Below are 23,370 nucleotides of genomic sequence, written 5' to 3'. Positions count from 1 at the left end.
TTTTGTGCCAGTACCATGCTATTTTGGTGATCACTGCTTTGTAATATAGCTTGAAATCGGGCAACGTGATGCCCCCAGCTTTGTTTTTCTTTTTCAACATTTCCTTGGTGATGTGGGATCTTTTCTGATTCCATACAAATTTTAGGATTGTTTGTTCCAGCACTTTGAAAAATGTCATTGGAATTTTGATTCGGATGGCATTGAAGGCATAGATTGCTCTGGGTATAGCATTGACATTTTAACAATGTTTATTCTTCCGATCCATGAGCATGGAATGTTTTTCCATCTTTTTGTGTCTTCTTCAATTTCTTTCATGAGTATTGTCAACTTTTTTGGATCAATATATGAAGCTTTGGTTAACATTTTTGTACATAAATATTTGGATCATTTCTTTTGGATGAATTACCAGAAGTGGGATTATTATAAAGTCAAAGGATATGAATGATTTTAAGCCTCTTGCAGCATATTGCAAAATTGCTTTCAAATAAAGAATAAACCACATTATACCCTCAATAATATAAAATGCTGTTCCTCAATGGTGCAAATATATTTTTCCCCTCTATACCAGAACTCTTTTCTATGTCGAAGGAATCCCCTTAGTTTTGAGGTAGAGACTGCCTCCCCCTGTAGCTGCTGACATGGTCTTATGTTTACTTCTCCATGCCGCTTTGAAGCCAAGATGTTGTCTAGACTCTTCCACTGAGATGCCCAGGCCTGCCCAATATTGGAATGGGAGCTGGTGATGCAAAGAAGCAAGGAGCTGCAGGGACATCCTCCTGGCAGCTGTGGGGCTCTGAGCTCCAGATCACGTTCCTGGAGGAACACTGGCAGGGAGCTGAGGCCGTAACCAAGGTCATGGAGTACTGGCAGGCCATATGACAGCACCTAGTGCTGGACCAGTTCTGTATGTGTCACCTAAGGCCATGTGCATGGCTACCAGCCCTGGACTTCATTCTCCATCTTTCCCAGAAATGCTGCGAGGGACCCAATAACATTATAATAAATTACCTTCTTGCTAAGATCAGCTGGAATAGGCCACTGCTACATGCAAGGAAGACCCCTATGGTTATATATACCATCTTACCATCCCTCGGCAGCACTGAGTTTAACTTGGCTTTCATCTCTGTTCATCTGCTGGGTGACAATCTGAGAGTCCTTTGTTTTACTCATCACTACTGAATTTGGGGACGTTTTTACCTATCTCCTTGTCAACTGGCCTTTATAATCTACTTCTCCCCCCCCCCCCCCCCGCCTAGAATGCACTCCACTTTTCCTCATAGGAAATGAAGCTGGAGAATCTCAAAGGAAAAACACACAAAATAGTAGATCATGGCTCTTGGGCAGGGAGTGGTTTGTTTGTTTGTTCTTGTACTTTTCTGAATTTCCTTTTTTTCCTTAATAGAGGTAATATTTCTTGTATGCTTTCTATGCATTAACAAATTTCCCAAGGGCTTTCCATGTATTATTTAATTTAATCCTTCAAAAATCCTACGAGATAGATAGTATCACTATCCCCATTTCATGGATGAGAAAACTAAACCAGAGATAGGTTAATAACTCATCTAAGGTCACCAATCTAGCAAGAGAACTGTAACCCAGGCAGCCTAATTACAGAGATGGAAACCTTTCCCATTTCACTAGGCTCTATATTATTTCTCTGCTGATTAAAAAATCACCAACTGTCCTAAAACACTAAGAAGAACGATCATATAAGTAGATCATCAAAATTACTGACAAATCATTACTAGAACCTGCCTGTTATTGGGGGTTGTTGTTCTAATCTGTTGGCAAAGGAATTCAGGTTCTGCATTTCAGTTGAAATTCAAGGTTTTCTGGAGATCAATGGAATCTGCAACTTTCTATATGAATCTTTGCAATAGCTTATTAAAATGAGGCAGTGGGGAAAATGCTGGGGGAGGTAGTCATTCATTTACGGCAGGTTTCATTGACTAATACCAGTGAAGGTTTCTGTTCTGCTTTTGTTTCTCAAAGTGCTAATAGCAACATTCTCTCCCTGCAATCCTATTACTAGTGGCGATGGAATATAATCAGGCAGTACCTGCAGGATAAGTCAAAAGATTAAATTAAGTTGGGATTTGAATCCCCACTAAACACAGAATCAAACAAAGATTAGATTTCTGGACCTCAGTCTCAGAATGGCTTTCAAGGGCTTCTCTTAAACAACAACAAAAACATCATTATTCACTTTGACCACTGGCATGTTTAAAGAAATACAGACAAAGAGAGATGAGGGCGAGTAGGGGCTGCCACAGGATGGAGTCTCGTTCTCGATTCCCTAAGTACCTTCCAGCTTCACAGAGCTTGTTCATTTCCTGACCGACCTGGTGAATTCAACTGTGTTGAATTCACATTTGGCACCATGAAGGAACCCGAGTGGAAGAATGTATGTTCCCACCCCTAGAATCCTGACAATCTCATCTTGATCCACCGTTCTGTTCCTGAATACGAAGACAAATTAGCACAAGACTCATTTTGGTTTGGACAAGCTACTAAGAAGAAATTCTGGAAAAGCTGTAATGTAGGTAAGTATGGGTGCTAAAGATGTGAAAATACAAAAACGTTCCTCACTGTACTATACGATCACCTTTTTTTAGGAGACCAAATTATACAAATCTGAGTATTAACAGTGATTCTTGACATTGGACATTTTTCCACGCTCCTGGCTTTCTCCTTGATGCTTTTCCATCAAGAGCAACGTGCTTCCTGAAGACATCCTGACTCCAGATTACCTTTTACAGTTCATGTAGAGATTTCACTCTTCCGTGGTCTTTTATTTTATAAAGAAACAGGTTTAACCACTTTCTAGGGTTAGAGAACAAGGAAAGCACACTAAAGTGAAGGTATAGGTTGGTGCCTCAGAACACCTACCAAGCTCTGCACATCAGTGACCTTCGGAACCACATTTGGATCTGACAACACCAAAAATCTCCCTATTGTAGTAAATATAAAAAATCAGTCGTATCAATTACCATAAGAATAACTAAAATTTGTTGATCATTTACATGTTGGGCATGCTTCTCAGAACTTTACACACCTGAACTCGTTTAATTCTAATAGCAATGTCATGAGGCATGTTCAATGAATAGATGAGGACTCGGGGACTGGTATGGAAGGTCACTTGCCCAAACTCACAGAGCTGGCAAGCAGAGGAGTTGGGGTTCAAACCCCAGTGGTTGGAAACCAGATCCCGTGTTCCCTATGATCATACAGGACTGCCTCTGCAAAGGATGCTGAAAACCAGTTTAGAGTATATATATATTTTTTTCATTTTCTGCCCCTATACCATATTTACAATTTCAAACAGCTTCCTTCCTTGGCCACAGATGTTTACACCTGCCTGTTGTAGTGGTCATTCATGCTTCCTGCCGGCTCAGAATCATAACTACTTCTGCTCTGCATTTGAGGTGCCATTCCATTGCCTTTGATTACAGGGCCAGAGGGATAGCCAACCAGACTTCCCCACCACCCCTTGGCCAACAGATAGGCATGTGACCCAAGCTAACCCAAATGGTTTCATTGCCTTGCAATTTAAATCTGGAAATGAATGACCCCAACATTGGTTTAACTGGCACTGCCCATTAGCCTATCATTTCCTTCTCTGCAGGCACATGGAGGTGTCTGGGCTCCTGTACTTTTTGAGTCTTGGTTCCATAGCTTCCCTTTCAATTTTGTGCCCTATTACCTAAACTCTTCCATTAAATTCTCTCTCTCTCTCTCTCTCTCTCTCTCTCTCTCTCTCCTCTCTTTGGCTTAACATAGCCAAAGTGGATTTCTGTTATTAGCAGCCAAAGAATCTTAACGAGAATCTTAACGGATATACCTATCAAGATGAACAAATGTTAAAGAAAAAAGAACATTTCCCCACAGGAGTCCTTTTCATGCATTCCCCAAACTAAATGCAATGGCAAAGGATTATTTATTGAGTGCTTGTTGTATGCAGGCATGCTTTACATGCATTCCATTCAGATTAGGAAACTGGGTAGGGAAGGAAGTAAAACGCCACAAAAGGAGATGAATGGTGTTGGAAGACCTTGAAACAAACCAAGCCTTAGTCCAGGAGCGTCAGCCCCACATTGGTGTTTGATGCAAAATGAAGATCAAAAATGAGCCATCGTATAACATTTGTAATTTACCAAGGGCTGTCCTGCAAAGCTTTTCCTTTGCTCCGTGAGACCCCTCTATAGGTAGGTGGCAAGCCCACCTGCCAGGAGCACTTGCTCCCCACTCCTTGTTGCGGTCTCCCCCCCAAAGCACTCAGGTCTTTCCACACATGTCCCCTCCTAAGAGAGGCCATCCTGACAAGCTCATGGAAGTGTTCACCCTTCTACAGACACTCACGATCCGCTTCGTGTTCCTCCTGGCTCTTATAACTGCCAGAAATTATATTCCTGTGGTTTCTTGTGCATTATGTCACCCCATTAGAATGCAAATCCCTGTGACTATCTTGTTCACCTCAGTATTTTCAGCGCATTATAACTGTTTCTGACACAGAGCAGATACCTACTAACATTTGTTTAATATATAAATAAAAGAACACATGTTTATTATTTTATACTTCCTTTCCCTTTGTAGCACTGGAACTGCTGGCTGTCTAGTGGCGATTCATTCACTTCACTTTAGTGAGCTTCTGTTTTTTCATCTGTTAAATGGAGGCAAGAAGAGTACCTCCTGCTGGGGTTGTTGTTTGACTTACGTGAAGTGATATATATATATATATATATATATAAAGCCTGTAGCGTTAAGTGTTCAATGGGAAGGGGAGGGGAATAGATGCTACTTGGTACCCACCCACCATTTGGACATACAACATTTGACTCTTAAGTATAAAATGCAAAATTGTATTGACATGGGTAGAAAATAGGGATTTTTTAATATCAGAAGTTTAAAACAGATTCAGAAAATGGGAAATTTATATAAAATTTAATTTTTAGCGTATTGATATGAATTTGCTGTTTGGGGACTCTCTGGTCCCAAGTTTGGTTCCACATCAAATGAATTAAAGCACAAGAATGTATGTTGATTACTAAGATCACCAGCGCTAATCTGCCATGGCTTGATCCAATGGCTCAATGATATCGGCAGGATGTGTGTCTCTCCACCTCTCAGCTTTGCTTCCCTCTAGGGTTGGCTTCCCTCTCAAGGAGGTCATTCCCTGACATAGCTGTCCTCTATGACCTCAGACCTGTAGTCTATCAGCTAAAAGCCCTGGCGAAACAAGAGCGTACCTTCCTCTGTATTTCTGGCAGAGGTCTGAGAATTGTGTCTCCTTGGCCTAACTTGGGTCACATGATCATCTCCAAACTAATCATGGTAGCCAAGGGGATAGATTGCTCCCATAGGCCACTGGGCTATGTGTCCAAGCTTGGAGTCAAGGGTGGAGTCAACCACTCACACTAAGCTTGGAGAAGGAATAGCCCCTAAAGGGGAGCAGGGGTACTGTTACCAGAAGGGGAAAATGGAAGACTGGACAGACACAGTTAACAGATGGCTATTCCATTTATTTAGGTAGCAATAATGATAGCTCTGAAGTTGATGGTTCTGACAAAAAAAGAGAAGAAAGTGTGACTCAGAGTGATCACACAGCTTATGCAAGATTCCTCATTTAGAGATAGGGTGACTAACAATTCCAGTTTGCCTAGGGTTTTCAATGCTAAAACTGAGGAATTCCCTGGCAAACTGAGAGGAGTTAATCACCCTATCCAGAAAGCACTAGTAGAATCATGCTTCAAACTCTGCTTGGCACTGTCTTTCCTTCTTCCTCTAATGCTCATGCCACAGCCACCCACCAAGCTTTTCCTGTGCACCGGCTAGGTGGTGGGATTCACAGAGTCTCTTCTGCCAAAGACAATACTAGCAAAACAGTAATAGCTTGAATGCAATACGTACACCACAACATGAAATTGAATTATAAAGTGACCTACCCCTGATGAGGGCTGTTTTTGAGGTTGGGCATAAGGACATTCCCAGAGAAAGTCACCTCTGATGTCGTCTTGAAGAAGAAACAGGATCAAGCTCATGGTTCCTAATTCTAAGTAAATGGTCTTTCCATTAACCCTTGACTATAAAGTGTGTGTTATAGCAACAGAAATATAGTAAGATTCTTGGTCCTCCCCAGGACTGATCTTCTGTTGACTAACAGCTTAACATCTTCAGTAGAAGTGGGGTTGTGCACAGATGTGGACATAACCCCATAGGGATGTGTGTGTTCATCTGAATTTTAGAAGATGAGTGTCTGGCTGTGTGTGATCTTTCCCAGGAGAGATAACAAATGTCTGAAAATTTTGGTCCTATTTGCTTCTCGTTGAGCCTCCCACCTATCCCCACCCACATAGCTCTCTGGCACCCACACCATGAGGGTTCAGAAACTCTCCTGACGCCAAGAACCCTCCATGGTCTTGGCTCCTATCCAAGGGCAGATAAAAGATGGCTCTCAAGACAAGCCCCAAATATCAACTTAGTCCTGAAACAAACACATAAACACACACACACACACACACACACACACAGTGTGAAAATTATTCTAAATACCTTACTATTTCAGAGAGATTGTACATAAAGGAGGATTTGAGTCAGGGGAAAAAAAAAAGCATTTTGTTTCATAAATAGAATTGGTGTGGGAGTTGATTGTTTTCTCTCCTGAGGGATAAACATTTTAATTTAATAACAGTCAGAAAGTGCCTAAATGTTCTTGAAGAAAAAATATGGTGTTCCTAGGAGGGCAGAATCTATTCACTTGCTGAATACTTAGAATGAGGCATTTCATTGCAGTGTTACTCAAAAATACCTACCAAAATTTTCCAAGTGTTGCATTTTAGCAAAAAAATGTTATCACTCATTGGGAACTTCTTCCATATGGCAAGTGCAGCACATACATTATCTGACTTTTTCCTCACGTCAAGCCTACGAAGCAGGGGTCATTCTAATCCCCATTTTGCAGGTGGTTGAACGGGGGCTGAGCGAAGATCGTCAGCTTGCAGTAAGGGGCAGAGAAGGAATTCACACTCAGGTCTGTCGGACTTCAACATTGTGTCTGTACGCTTGCATAGCAGGACTGTTTACAATACCTTCCGGAAGAGTCATGGAAGCTGGGACATGGATTCTTAAGAGGAGAAAAGGACTGAGAAAAGGAATTAAGAAAAGAAAAATGAGTTTGCTCAGGATTTATTAAGAGAATGCCACTGCAGCTGAGGCAACCGACAGGGAGGCAGCCAGGCCAAGGAAATAAAATTATATGTGTGAAAAAAAAAATAAAAGAGTATCTTTTAGAATTTGACAGGATTTGGTCATGTTTGGGATAGATTGCTTGTCTGTTGCCAGACCTTTGTGAAGGGTGTACCTGACTTTCCATGCATAGCTATGAAATAATACGTAGACAGGCACCATCAGAGATGTTTAACTTACTACCTCTTCCACTTCCTCCATTAGCCGGTCTGTTCTGCCTTCATCTTCTTGACCCCAGTATTATCTAGAGATACTGCATCCAAGCCAGGTTTCATAAACCGTTCAGATTCAGTCAATCAATAAAGACTATTCTTTTTTTTTTTTTTTAGGATTTATCTATTTATTATTTGAGAGAGAGAGAGCATGCATATGTGATTGGTGGCGGAGAGGAAGGGGGAGAGTTAGAATCTCAAGCGGACTCCCTGCTGAGCTCGGAGCCCAGCGCAGGACCTTGAGATCACAATCTGAGCCCAAATCAAGAGTCTGACACTCAACCGACTGAGCCACCCAGGCACCTCAAGAACTATTCTTTACTACTAATCACACTGTCTAATATTTAGAGTGTTTATTTTATGGCAGGCTCTCATCTAAGGACTTTAGCTATATTAACTAATTAGAATTCTCAGAACAACTCCTCAAGGGAGGTATCTTTATTATCCCTATTTTTTAGAAGAACAAATTGTGGTACAAAGAGGTTAAGTCACTTACCCAGGGTGTCAGTAAGAGTCAAAGCTAGAACTCAAACCCAAGAAGTCTGGTGCCAGAGCCCACACTCCTAAGCATCATGTCATACTGCCTCTAGACCAGGCTTCAACATACTTTTTCTATAAAGGGCCAGATAGTAAATATTTCAGGATTTGCAGGCGATGTGATCTCTCTCACAACTTCTCATCTCTGCTGTCCAACAGCTGCCATCGTAGTACAAAAGCAGCCATAGGCAGTACATAAATGAATGGACAAGGCTGTGTGCCAATAAAACTTTATTTACAAGAAGGCAGTGGTCCAGATTTCGGCCATTGGCCTAGACTATATGACACTATATATAATGGCTGGGATTCCTGGTCTCTTATGTAGGTCATTGCAGCCATAGTTATAGTAAATTTTCCCACATGCCTTTTGGCTTGTTTATGTTTTGTTTCTTTTACTTTTAACATCCCCCCCCCTTTTTTTGTTAGGTTAATGATAATGTTGATAATGCTAGTACTTGCTAATGTTGGCTGAGTACTTTTGTATCGGTCAGGGAGCTGAGGTAAAAGAGGGAATAAAATTTTACCAAACAGCCAAAGTGTGCAGGCAGAGCTGAGGCTCAAAACCAAAAGTATCTAATGTCAAAGAACCTCATCCTACTCACTAAGAATAGATTCTTAAAGTGTGATTTATAGACCGCTTGCATCAGGATCTTGGGGAGCGGATTGCAAATCTGCATCTTAATAAGCTGACTAGGTGATTCTTAAGTGCATTAAAATGTGATGAGCCCAGCATTAACACTATGAGGCTAACCACTTCTTCTGGGATGCTCTCTTAGACCCTCAAGTCTGGATTAGGGCTCCTTCTGGGGCTCTCCGATCCCTGTGATTATCCATCCTACTACTGTTCATCCTATATTGTAATTACCTGAAGACTGTCTGTCTCCTTCATTAGTCAGTCATCCTCAAATGTTATAAGTAGTGTCTATAAGGCCACTGTCCTGCAGATAAAGTCCATCATGTAGTTTGACCTCTATGTATATTTTCTGAATGAGTGAATAAATTAATTAATACAAATACTAACTTCATGGGGTTTACAATGATCTTCATAATGACATTTTCTATATTTAATGCATGATTTGTATGGTTGCCCCCAGATTCTCTTGTTTTCTTTTCTTTTGCTACAAATCTCTCTGTTCAATTTTCAATATATTTGAATATGTATCAGCTGCCCCTATAAACACAGTTTTTATTTTTATTCTTAGTGTGCCTTGTGTTGAATATGTAACTGAAGAGAGCTAAGAACTATAACTGTCCTTTAGGAAAAATATCCTAAAAGATGGGCATTATTTATATGTCATTTTATTAATGTGCATTTATTAGTACTTGTAATGATCCTAGTGAGGAATTATCAAACAGAGTCCTTCCCGTGCAAGAGCTTTTAATTCAGTTGAAGAAGATCCAAAACTCTGTTAAATGGCAAAGAATAGATGTAATTCTGTCCTCAGTTGCACAGATAAATCCATTTGTTTAACAAATAAGTATTCGTTAAGCACTTATACCTTCTAACCACTGGTCCAAGTGTGAAAGATACAGGACCAAGCAAGACAGGGTCCATGGAACTTCCCTGTTAGCTCAGAAAGACAAGACTGCAACCCAGAAAGACGACACACGAACAAGACAACTGCAGGTGGTGGTAAGTGATGGAAGAAATCAAAACAGGGTAAAATGATAGTGACTGGGGGTGGGATACTCTGGGTGGAGTAGTCAGGAAGCTCCAAGGTGAAGTTTGAGGGGCAAGACGGAGAAGGATACGTGAAGACTGCTGGCAGAATAGTCTAGGCTAAGAAAACAACAAATGCAGGAGTCTGCAGGAGGAACGAGCCAGCATGTTCTGTGACATCTCTAGAGCATCCTGGGGGCGGGCGGGGGGCGGGGGAAGGGGAATGGTAGGAGATGGAGATGAGAGTAGGCATGGCCCAGTCTTGCAAGGTAACATGGTAAGGAATTGAGATTTTGTTCTATGTATGTTGTGAAGCCATTGGTGGGGTTTGATAGGAAATTAACATGATCTGCTGAATTTTTTTTTTTTTTGGACTTAACTTTTGCTGCTATAAAGAGTGGGTTGTGGAGGGACAAGAGTAAAAGCAAAGAGACTAGTTAGGAGGTCAGTGGCAAAAATCCATGCAAGAAGTTTTGGTTGTGGTAATGGAGATGGAGAGGAGGAAACAGATGAGGGATATTTTGTGGGCAGAAGATTTGCTGACGGATGCTATGTGGGGAATGGAGGCCAAGAGAGGACCCAGGGATGACCCCCCAGTCCTCCAGCTTGAGAAACTGGGTAGATGATACTGCCATTTACCAAGACATGGGAGCCTGTAAGCGAAATATTTTTGCCAAACATTTAGAAAGTTCTTATAAAGACGTGTTAAGATTGAGATGCATATCTTCCAAGTAGAAAAATCAAATATGTAGCTGGACATGGGAATGGCATTTCGCAAAAAAAAATCAAAGCTTGGGATACAATTTGGAAGTCATGGACCACAGGTGATATTTAAGACCATAGCACGAGATGAAGTTGCCTCAGGAAAGAGCACAGAAAAGGAAGAGTAGGGAACCCCTCTCTGGAACAAGTCAACACAGTAAGGTCAAGCAAAAAAGTGAGGTAAGGAACCAGCGAAAAAGGCTGAAAACATGAGACTGGAGACAATGGAGAAGCCAAAAGACTGCTACAGGAACCATGGGAAGAGAGGTTTCAGAGGGTGGTTGGGATGAGTGGTCCACATATGCAGCATTACAGATGTGCTAAGTAGTAGGAGACAGGAGTTGTGGGTCCAAACATGGTGGGAATTAGCAAAGAAAACCAGCTTTAATAGGGTGATAGGAATGGGAACCTCTGTGGAAAGCTGAGTTGGGAACCGAAAAGGGTGGGTGGTGAGGGGGCCTCCAATAGCTTAACAGCCTTACACAGAGGTAAGGAAGGAGGGAACATTTACACAACTCTACTGAGAAGTTTTGCTGCGAAGGGGAGCAGAGGAAAGGGGCTCCTTTTGGATTGCCTCTCATCTGCGGGAAATGGTTAAATCTTTGCAAAATCTCTCTCACTGGAGTGCCAAAGGTCATGCTATAAAGAGAAACGTTACAGCCCTCCGAAGCCATGATGCTAAAGCATACTTGATGTGGTATCTCTAAGGACTTTGAACTTTTAATCGCCATCAATTACATAATGTCCTAAGTAATGTTCAACTTCCCCAAATTTATATTTTTATGATAAACGACCCAGCACATCTTCTCCTTTCAGCTAAGTATACAGAAATGATTCGTATTGCCCATGCCCACCATGTATGCTTATTCATACACATTCCAGATAGCTGTGATGCATATCCTTAAAACGTACCCATCAATTAATGCAGATCTTTTAAAAGAAAACAGTTGGAAACAAAGGGCCACCAGTTTCATATACATAAATCAGCCCAAAGACTACTCACTCGATGTGCTAAAAGAGTCTGATGAGGACAGCAGCCATCTGGCAAACAACCCATTAGATTGAAACAAAAATGTCAATGCAAGCAAAATATGTGAAGTTGTTGACCATTGACAGCCTGGTGATGGGCATCTATTTAGCTATCAAAGCAGTCTGGCAGATAGATTAAAAAAATCCATCAGACCTGAAAAGCCTTAACAGGCCAAATTTCCCCGGGGGGCCTTTCTATATGGTACTTATCATTTTCAGAGCTGTGATAGTGCTGATTATCTCAGGCATCATTAGCCTAAATAAAGTAATGACGCCAATGTGGGGAGTCTTCTTAAACACATAATCTGGGGCATGCGTGTGTGTGTGTGTGTGTGTATGCATGCCTGCGTGGGCATCTCGCATGGTTTGGGCCCTGCAACTTGTAGGGCTGTGTTAATTTCCTTGGCTTCATTAGAGCTTTGCACTTGGTAATTACCTTTCTGAGATCACCAAGCCCCTTCATGTGGTCACACAGAGGGAATGAATGTCCATTTGCAAGGCATGTGTTCGTTGTCCAGATTCCTACCTACCCCGGCCTCCATCAGCGGCCACCTTCGGCTAAAAAAAAGTGATCCTTGTGCGGTTTCTTTGCCTGATGAAACAGTCTCCATAATCACTTGGCTTCCTAATTGGGCCTCATACCTCTTGGAGGAAAAAAAAAAAAAACAACAATCTGAGTTGCCTCCAGCTTGGCAGAAGCTAAAGTGAGAAGCCATACAGATGTGGTTTCTGAAGGAGCAATTGATTTGTTTCACACACCACCTACCTTCCTTGAAAATTAAAAAAGCTCACCGACAAAGTGGCAATTGGTCAGAACCTCAGGAGGGCGAAAATACAGAAAAAAAAATTAATTTCAAACTGTGAAACTCAGCCAGCGAGAGCTAATAGCCCCATTCCCGACACACAGCATTCACCTTCTGGTAAATGCAACAGAGCTTGGGTATGTGTGTGTTTGCTGATTTTTTTTCTTTTTCTTTTTTTTTTTTTTTTTTTAATGGGGGAAATCTGTGAAGGCATATGTCTCTTACCCTGATTTCATCACTCTTGCTACATGTACTACATGTCACCGCCATCTTCCTAAAGGAGAGTTTGCAAACCCCGTGCCTCGTTATTTCCCACCTGAGTAGTTTCACTATAGAGCAAGCATTGGTCGCTCCCACAGGGTTCTCTAATGGTGGAAACCTAGTAATTAACCACATCCCCCCAAATGCTGGCTGAATGGCTGGCCCCTAATTTGTATACTTTCTGCAGAGGTTTCAGTGTCTCATGAAATTTATTGCCATACTAAAGTCACCTTTTAAATTATGGATCACGATATTGGTATGCTGCTAAAAATGTTCACAGCATTGTAATTTTATGCACTGGCAATAAACATGAAAAATGCATTTTGGGGTTGTTTAACATTAAAAATAATGTTTTGGAAAATAAATTTTAGGAGAAATTTAGTGCTGGGGAAAAGGACCATATTCACAGTCCTAGAGACACAGATCCATAATCCAAAGAGTGAGTGCATTGGACAGGGACCAAATTTGCAGCCCAAGATAGGTCAACATCCAGGCACCACAAGGACGATTAACTTCACATTGGTTGGATTTAGACAGGGGTGGGATCCACGTTTTCCTGTCAACTCAGCCATCAGGGGCTCCTCTTTTACTGCTCTCTGAACAGTAGCAGGGTTTATTTCCAGAGCCAACGGGTGCTTGCTAGGCAATTGGCTGCCTTACAACAAAGCTCCTTGTTCAGGAACAAAAATGATATGGCACGGGCCACCTTTCTAGAGAGCACTTCAACTTGGTCAACCAGGGGCAGCTGTTCATGGAATTAAGTTCACCTGAAGAGTTAATTCAGTGACTGGTGTCACAGCCATGGTCCTTGGCTCTACCAACAGATGTGTGTCTCATTAGTGGGGCCAGTGATTCAGGAAGAACAGGTCATCTTGGGAGACAGTGTGAGTCCAAATACATAGGTCTGAATCCCATCATATGTCTTACGAGCTGTATGACTTTGGTCAAGTTACCTACACCTCTGTTCCTCTATTTCCCCATCTGTAATATAGGGGTAACGATAGAGCATAATCCCGGGGTGGTTTTGAGGATTAAACTAGAAAACACATATAGGAGGACATGTGCAAGGTACATAGTAAGAAGCTAATAACATTGTTGAGGATGATGTTGATGATGATGATGATGATAGAATGAGCCCACCCACATGGCATGATATAAATCTATAATACAGATAATATGAGAAGCAACAGGCATTGAGGCTAGAAATAAGGGATTTCCTTTTTGTTTCATCCCTCCTGTCTCTACCAGTGAAATTCCACTCATCCTTCAAGGCTCAGCCTAGCAAGTGAGAATCTTGGCTGAATGGCCTTCCTTTACTCTCCCCACAACCTTGCCAAGAAAGAAGGAAATCCTCTCTCTTCAAGTATTCCCATAGATTTTGCCCCAAATTCCATTTTTTTTAATTTTACACATTATAATATATTTAGGTGGTTATGTGACTTTTTCAGATCACACTTCAAGCTTCTCTACATAAGGACTACGTCTTATCTCTGTGCCTCCAGTGCACAGTGGGATCACATGAAGAGTTGGCTTACTGTATACATGCTCTTTAAATCCAGTGGGAAACAAATAGGAAAATCCGGGATGTCTTAAGGGGTGTGTGATCTTGGCCAAAATTGTTTCTTGGGCCTGAAAATCAGGAATGGGGCTGGATTTACTTCCAATTTAAGACACCTATAGAATCCACACCTGGTCCCTTACCACATTGGAGAGGAATGTTAAGAAATACCACCTGTGTGAATAGCCAGCCTTTTGGCTGCTCTTGGTTTCTGAGTTTCATTTGGTTTTGGCTGTCATCTTCCAGTCTCAGAGACTGAGAGGGAAGTTCATGAACCCTGATATCAACTAATTCTAGAGAAGGACGGTATGTAGAGATATCCTTGTTTTCTATGGTCATGACATATAGCTAAAAGCCTAAAACATATTCTAAAATCATAGCAGCAGTATTTTTATTAAATGATTTTGATGAAATGATATAACGATATACAATGATATAAATGCCCTAAAATGATATAATGAAAATCTTGGCGGTGGGGTGTCAGGTGAAGTGAAAAGCAATGGATGTGGTAATTAAGTTTGGGGAGCAAATAAACATCATCTAACATCACACTGCAAACGAAGTAGGCAGAAGGTGGTCTAACATGGTGGTTCTCAAATTTTAGCGCACAGCAGAAAGGTCCATGAAAACTGTGTGGAATGTGATTTTTGATGTCTACCCCCCAGAGAGTGTTTCAGTGAGTCCAGGTGGAGCCCAGGGATCTAAAGAGTTAGCACCCTTCAGATGGTCCTGATGAGGGAAGGCAGTCTTCAGACCACATTCCGGGGAAGACTAGGACAAGGTAAACGTTTTGATTATAATAGAAAATTTTGAGCATGCAGAGCCAATATGTGTTATTTATCAGTTTTATTCATGTACTCCTCTATGATATTATACACTTTACTAAAATTCACAAAACAAATTATACACGTTTATAAAGATTCTTATCTCATAAACATTCTTACATTGTTTATATTCCCCAGTGAATCTCCTTGAACACCCATGGGGTAAATGCTCCAAACTAGTACTTTGCAAACTTTAATGTGCTTGTGCTTAGCGCGGAGATCTTGTTTACATGTAGATTCTGATTCAGTATGTCTGGGGTGAGGTTTGAGATGTGTTTTTCTATCAAGCTCTCAGGTGATGCCAATACTACTGGTCTGGGAAGCCCGTGTTAAGTACTGAGGATGCATGCAGGAGCAGCTCTATCACTGGCCTAAATCCCAATGCACATTGAGGTTTTAACCGGTCAGTGCGATGTGTAAATGATGCAGAAAAGGTTGAAGACTATCAGCCAGCTCCCCTGAAAACTTCAATCTAGAACATATTCTGTAATTCTTCCTTGAAGTTTCACCAATGTGAAACAGGTGAAAAGCAATCTAAATAAGCATTCCCTGTATGTACTTTTCTGGAAGGGTTCTCTCTCTTCTTGAATTAACAAGACAGTAGTCCCCGAAGTCGCACACAATGACTTCCCCGGATTCAACAGTAGGCAAGATTATTCTCCCTGATTAAGCTCTTGACAGGCAGCATCTTTGCAGCAAGCGTCATGCCAAGTTTTATTAGGAAATTGGCCCTACAAAGTTTTTTCTTACTTACAGATGCCCTAGCTCAGGAGTCCTTTCCATAGATTAGAATGAACACATTTAAGAAAGTCATGCTTGGTGGTACCAAGAACAATAATTAGACAAATTTACAAATCTGCACTAAGGTACTAATCTGCTGAGATTATGAAGTAGAAACAGGAAACTTAAATAATTAACTCTTAAAATCATCCCAAGAAAGGTATGTTCTTCCTGATGCACAGACGCTGAAATTAAGTTACCATGACAAGCCCATTTGAGATGAAATGGGAATTCTTCAAAGTGCTTATTTAGTGGACCTGAGACATGTTAGAATAAATGATTTCAGAGGCACCTAGCTGGCTTGATTGGAAGAGCATGTGACTCTTGATCTCGGGGTTGTGAGTTCGAGCCCCACATTGGGTGTAGAGATTACTAAAAAGAAAAAAAAGAAAAAAATAAGAAAAAAAGAAAACCACATTCTTCCAATTGGAATGAAATCGGAACTCCAGAAGATGCTGTCTTCTGAGTCATTCCATAGCGCGTCATGGGCCAAAGACTCAGGGGATGGAAGTCCAGAAGATCTGATGTGCACCGTATCAACATCAGAAATCCTCTTACTGTACTTTAGTAACACAGGGAAGCACTGTAATTTTGCATTAGTCACCTACATGTCACTTACTTACTTGGAGAACATTGGAAATCATAGAGTAGTAAAGTGATTGTGGTGTTAATGTTTAGATATTTATGTATTCTTTAAAAAAAAAAAAAACCAACCTCCAAAATACGTATTAATTGTCCCACCCGGTTTGAAAGGTGCTGTTCTATGAAGCACGCTGTTTGTTGGAACCCCCAGAAAGGCATATGAGAGCATCTATAGGGAGGCAGCTATTATTTTGATATTTTATTTATTTTAAAAATTTAAGTATAATTAACATACAGGGTTCCATTAGTTTCAGGTGTACAATATAATGATTCGACAATTCTGTACATGACTCAGTGCTCTTTACAACTACACTGTTAATCCCCTTCATCTATTTTACCCATGCACCGTACCCACCTCCCCTCTGGCTACCATCAGTTCTCTATACTTAAGAGTCTGGTGTGTTTGTCTACTTTTTTCTTTGTTCATTTGTTTTGTTTTAAATTCCACATATAAGTGAAATCTTATGTTGATTTATTTTTCTCTGACTGACTTATTGCATTTAGCATTATACCTTCTAGTTCCATCCATGTTGCAAGTGACAAGATTTCATTCCTTTTATGGGTGAATAATATTTCCTTGTATATATATATATATATATATATACCGCATCTTCCTTATCTATTTGTCTATTGAGGATGCTTGGGTTGCTTCCATATCTTGGTTATTGTAAATAAGGCTGCAATAAACATGGAAGCACATATATTTTTTTGAATTAGTGTTTTCGTTTTCTTTGGGTAAATACCCAGTAGTGCAATTACTGGATCATAAGGTATTTCTATTTTTAACTGTTTGAGGAGCCTCCATACTGTTTTCCGAGGGGCTGCCCCGGTTTGCACTCCCACCAACAGTGTGCACGAGCGCTCCTTTTTCTCCACATCTTCCCCTTGTGTTTTTTTACTTTGGCCACTCTGACAGGTATGAGGTGATATCTCATTGTAGTTGTGATTTGTGTCTCCCTGATGAGGAGTGACGTTGAGCATCTTTTCCTGTGTTTGTTAGCCATCTGCATGTTTTCTTTGGAAATAATGTCTATTCATGCCTTCTGCCCATTTTTCAATTGGAATATTTGTTTTTCTGGTGTTGAGTTGTAGAAGTTCTTCATATATTTTGGATATTAACCCCTTATCAGATATATCATTTACCCATATCGTCTTCCATTCAGTGGATTATCTTTTTGTTTCAATGATGGTTTCCTTCGTTGTGCAGAAGCTTTTTATTTTGCCATAGTCCCAATAGTTTAAATTTGCTTTTGTTTCCCTTGCCTCAGGAGACATATTTAGAAAAATGTTTCTGTGGCTGATGTCAAAGAGATTACTGTCTATCTTTTCTTCTAGAAATTTTATGGTTTCAGGTCTCACGTTTAGGTCTTTCATCCATTTTGAGTTTATTTTTGTGTGTGCTGTAAGAAAGTGGTCCAGTTTCATTCTCTTGCACGTAGCTGTCCAGTTTTCTCAACACCACTTTTTGAAGAGATGGTCTTTGGGAGGCAGCTATATTTGGCGTCCAGTGACCTAAGTCTAAAACAGCTTGATCACACTGGCAAGTCTTGTAGACTTTTTTGTAGACTCACTTCCGTCTACATAATGGGGAAAATAATTATTGTCTTAAAAGATAAGATTCAAATCCAATTTGTTTCAAAGGATACCACAGGGCATGGTATAAAATGATAATTTATTAGTTTACTTCTAGATTCTGTATTAGGCTTCCCTGTGTTATATTTTTCTTTTTTTTTATTATGTTATGTTAATCACACCAGTCAGAATAGGCTTCCCTGTGTTATTAACATAGAGAAATAGTTCTATTCTCTCTTGCCAACTGCACTGTATTGAGAATGCGTTATCAATCAAAAGGGAAATCACTGTTAGACCAAGTTTCCAATGTTCATTAAAGACTGTAAACTGAGTTAAGTTAGCAAATGTAGGTAAAATGAAACCCTTGAAAACAGATGGGGGTTGGTGAGTGGAAAAGGCCAAGCAGAACGATGGTGTATCATGGTGTATCACAGAATGTTTGCTATATTATGTCCACAGATCTGAAGGGCATCAGAAGTATAGCTGGTCTCTGACTAAGCAGAGAGAGCAGAGGTCTCGGTCATGGTGAGACTCCACAGTGGTCTTCTTAACCACGGCTGCGTTCACTGCCAGTGGGTCCCTTCTCTAAGTTTTGGACGTAAATGTTAGGAGAGCCACTTGCAAACGAGGTACAGAGCTAAGCAGAGGAGCCACAAGGCATCAGAGGAGGTTAGCTGCACGTTGAGCAAGCAAGGGACAAGAAAGCACTAGGAAGACTGTCTGCAGCGATGGAAAGGAAGGTGCTCTGGAGGATTTACCTGTACTTCTTGCATCTCCAGCTGACCTCAGTGATGAAGTGGACACAACTAAGTAATTGGTGTATCTGCTTTGCCTGACCTGACCCTTAGAATATCTACCCTTCACGGGAGGAACTGGAGCAAGGCGGGAGAGTCCACTACTATAGCTCCTGAGAAGCAGGCTTCCAGCTGTGCCATGGTCTTACACATACCTTAAGTTCAAGTGTAAGTATTTACATATTTGGTGATGATATTGCAATTGGGACACAGGGTCATGTAGGCCTCTAAGACAGTGTTTTTGAAATTCTCTTTTGTTAAACCTCGTGATGCTAATAGGCATGTCACCACCACCACCACCACCAAAAAAATCTATAATTACATAAGTTTAGGAGTTGCTGGTTTCTACATCTCCATATTAGATATTCCTTTTATCAGTCTATCAAAAGTTCTGAGAAGTTCTGCCCTAAAGAAACATGTTTAGGTTTTTATTTTTTGTCTAGAATTTCCAAAACATAAATGAGCGCAAAACACAATCACACGATCATAGAAACTACTAGCCTTTGTCTTATGCGAAAATAGTCCCCTTAACCCCACTTCCCTCCACCCTCTTACCCTCCACTTTCCCTCCCTTCCTCGCCCTCAACAAGTTCTTTTGAGAGTTGGGAGAGTCAGTCCTGTAATGTCCCTATTCACCAATACAGCTTCTACTGGGAAACTCTGCATTTGGGGAAGGATTACTGAACTTGGAGCCTTAATAAATTAGATATTCTGGACCTCATTGTGCTAGTAAACATTCTAAGTGTCTTCTTCCACACGTATTCTGACAGAGAGGTCAGGGGAGACGTCAGACCAGAGATCCCCAATTATATATGAAGTAGAATCTTCTCTCTTGTCCTAGGTACTTACTTCTTCAAATTATAAATAAAAAACAGAACTGGGGTCAGGTGCTGGAGTCTTTAGAAAGAATCAGAAAATGGGAATGAGGTTGGACATGATGGTGTCGCCGGACACTTGCTTTTATTAGATATTGGCTGCTGATTCCAAGGTGATCTGAGTGGATTTTTTAAAATAAACTTTTTAGGGGCACCTGGGTGGCTCAGTGGGTTAAATTTCTGCCTTCAGCTCAGGTCATGATCTCAGGGTCCTAGAACTGAGCCTCACGTTGGGCTCTCTGCTCAGAAGGGAGTCAGCTTCTCCCTCTCCCTCTCCCTCTGTGCTCCCCCCCCCTCAAATAACTAACTAACTAACTAACTAAATAAATAAATAAATAAAATATTTATAAAAAGATAAACTTAATTTTAGAATGAAATTACCTTTACCGAAAAGTTGTAACAATAGTACAGTGTTCCATAGACTCCCGCATGTGTTTTCCTTATTATTATCATTTACATTAGTATATTTCTCACAGTTAACAAACTAATATTGATACTTTGTTGTTAACTACAGTCAATTTTAGTTCATTCAGATTATTCTTGTTCCTTGGTTTTTACCTAACGTTCTTCTCTAGTCCAGAATCCCATCCAGGATCCCATGTTACACCGGGTTGTCATGTCTCCTTGGGTTCCTCTTGGTTGTGACAGTTTCTCAGACTTGGCTTGTTGTTGATAACCCCTGGCAGTTTTGAGAAATACAGGTTAGGTTACTTTGCAGAATGTTCTGCAATTGAGATTTGTTTAATGTTTTTCTCACAATGAGACAGGTCTTATGCGTTTGGGAGGAAGAGACCGCAGAGGTGAAGGGCTCTTTTCATCTCATCAAATCAAGGGCACATGCTTCCAGCCTGACTTAGCACTGTTGACGTTAACCTTGCACCCTTGGCTGAGGTACTGTTTGCCAGGTTTCTTGACTCCAAAGTGCCCCCTCCCCTCGCTTTCCACACTGTATTCTTTGGCAAGAAGTCGCTCTGTGCAGCCCATGCCCAAGGAATAAGGATCTTTGTTCTACTTCCTTGACGGTGCAGTGTCTGTGTAAATGATTTGGAGCTGTTGTGCATAGGAGGTTGGTTAATTCTTCCCCATTTATGTGTGTGTGTCAGTATATGTGTATGTGTATACTGATCCATCCAATCATTTATTCGTGTCTGTATGGATATTTGTTTTATACTTTGGGTTATATAAGCCAATGTTAACTTTATTCATTTTGTTGCTCAAATCATTCCAATTTTGTCAGTAGGGCTGGAGCAGGCTCGCACAGGGGGGATTCCCAACCTATTGCTGGCATAGACAGGGCTCTGGCTAAGTTTTCTCTCCTGAAGAGAAAGCCATTGTTAGGAAGGACACGTCCTGGGCGTTATTTCACAGAGATTGCTCTTCTTCTCCCCCTGCCAGAGCCAGGAGAGGATCTTTCTCAGATACTCACCATGAGAACCTGGTATGGTAAAGTAAAGCCCATGACAGTGTGGGCTTCCAGCTAAGACCGGGCCCCCAGGATTTCTCACCCTCACAGGAGTCCATACTCAGCCTCTAGCAAATCATCCAAAGTACCATTTTAGGTGTTCCTACCAGTTTTGGGCTCCCACAACTTTTGCTTGGGGTGAGCAGGTCTCTCTCCTCTCTGACTCGGCATTTGCCCAACTCTGCAGATTTTATGGTAGAGGTTTGCCCTGTGATGTCAGTTCTCTGATGGGTCCAAAACACTGATCGGTTTTCAATTTGTCCAGTTTTTTCTTGCCATAAGAATGGTGATTTCCAAGCTCTTTACATATCAGAGCTGAAGCTAGAGTCAAGCTGAGTGTTTTTGTTTTGTTTTGTTTTTTTAAGTATTTGGCTTTGCCAAACTTGAAAAAGATCATGTTAGAGGATATGGGTTTATCAGAATAAACTTATACTCATTAGCGCAGGATAAAGTGCCTTTCATCATGCTGCTAAAGATGGTAGATCACTAGCATATACGGAAAAACCACAGAAATGACAAGGGAGAGGCCCTATCTCCATACCCACGGCTGTTTCAGAAGAAAATGGATAATCATGTATGCTGGCTGGGTTTGAAATATGCATGAAGGGAGGTGAGACAACTTGATGACCTTTTACAGCCCCAGCGATTTATACCTGAGCCTGGTATTTTGGGAAAAGTTACTGGCCTTGGACCAGTCAAGAGGTTACAGGGGAAAAAAATGCCCTCTGTACAGGGGCAAATGCCGTTCATCTGAATTTGCTCTGTCCATTGAATGAGACAGAATCATATATTTGGTATAAAACAAGGATTCTAGAAATTTCCCACAGAAAAAAATACTACTTTGTCATTGGGAAGTGTACGGCATTAAGCGGTGAGCTCATTTTATTATGGCAGCATGATTAGTGAGGTATTTCCCAGGCTCCAACCCTTTGGAAACAACTTTCCAATTTTTTCCATATCCATATGCCTCTTATACTAGTTGTCCCTAAATATTTTTGTCTAAATTTCTTCTATGGCTCTTTAAAGTCAACTAGGCTTACTGGAATTTGAAACCATACCTCAAGGCTTTGATGCTCTAGTTATATGGCTGATTGTACATTTTCTCTCCATATAAATGTATTCCTTTTTAAGGTAAGTTACATCCACAAATTTACTATCTAAATATCATCCAATATTGCAACCGTGATACAAAACCTAGGGAACACAAGGTTAGTGTTAGAAGATTATTTAGCTGAGAACAGAGGTGCAAGAGAATTGAAGACATGCAAGTTTTGATGGGTGGATGCAGAGATGGGGGGGAAATAGTGTTGCCAATATTAACATGCTTCCCTGGAGCTTAGATGTGTATCTTGGGGGGAGTTGGGTTGGTTTGTCCCTGATTGAAACCGGATCAAAATAAAGATATCCGTAGTACTACAAATGTTTGGGAAAAGTCATGAAAGGGAGACATGACTATACCTTTACTTTCCTCATGATCTTGCCTAAAGCTCATCATTCGATTGCTTACTGGTACCAGAAAACCTGTTAAAAACCAGAGACCCTCTCCCTGTTACAACAGAGATAGACATGAACGGGAATTAAATGCATAAGGAGATTTTGGTTAAGAATCTTTGCTCTTGTCTGATCTTTTAAAACTGGGATCTAGGCTCAGGTGTGTTGTAGGCAGCCAGTTCTGATAGCAGACACGAGTTACTAATAATTTGCCCCTCTCCTTTTCTTCATTCAATAAGTATGTACCGAGCATCTGCCATCTTTTAGATTTTGTGCTAACTGCCAATTATACAATGGTGAAAAAGACGTGGTGGTTCGCACCTCCATGGAGGTTATAGTCTAGCAGGAAAGACGTAATAAACAATATCTTCTCTCTCTCTTTTTTTAGTCCATTCCCATTTTATTTTATTTTATTTTATTTTTTATTATGTTATGTTAGTCACCATACAGTACATCATTAGTTTTTGATGTAGTGTTCCATGATTCATTGTTTGCGTATAACACCCAGTGCTCCATGCAGTACGTGCCCTCCTTAATACCCAGCACCGGGCTAACCCATCCCCCCACCCCCCTCCCCTCTAGAACCCTCAGTTTGTTTTCCAGAGTCCATCGTCTCTCACAGTGCATCTCTCCCTCCGATTTCCCTCCTTCACTTCTCCCTTCCTTCTCCTAACGTCCTCCACGCTATTCCCGGTGTTCCACAAATAAGCGAAACCATATGATAATTGGCTTTCTCTGCTTGACTTATTTCACTTAGCATCATCTCCTCCAGTCCCATCCATGGTGAGGCAAAATTTGGGTATTCATCTTTTCTGATGGCTGAGTAATATTCCATTGTATGTATGGACCACATCTTCTTTATCTCT

This window comes from Callorhinus ursinus, unplaced genomic scaffold, assembly GCF_003265705.2.
Source record: "Callorhinus ursinus isolate GAN/ISIS: 27379988/994484 unplaced genomic scaffold, GSC_fseal_2.0 scaffold53, whole genome shotgun sequence".
Taxonomy (NCBI): Eukaryota; Metazoa; Chordata; class Mammalia; order Carnivora; family Otariidae; genus Callorhinus; species Callorhinus ursinus.
Note: the sequence above shows the minus strand (reverse complement) of the source record.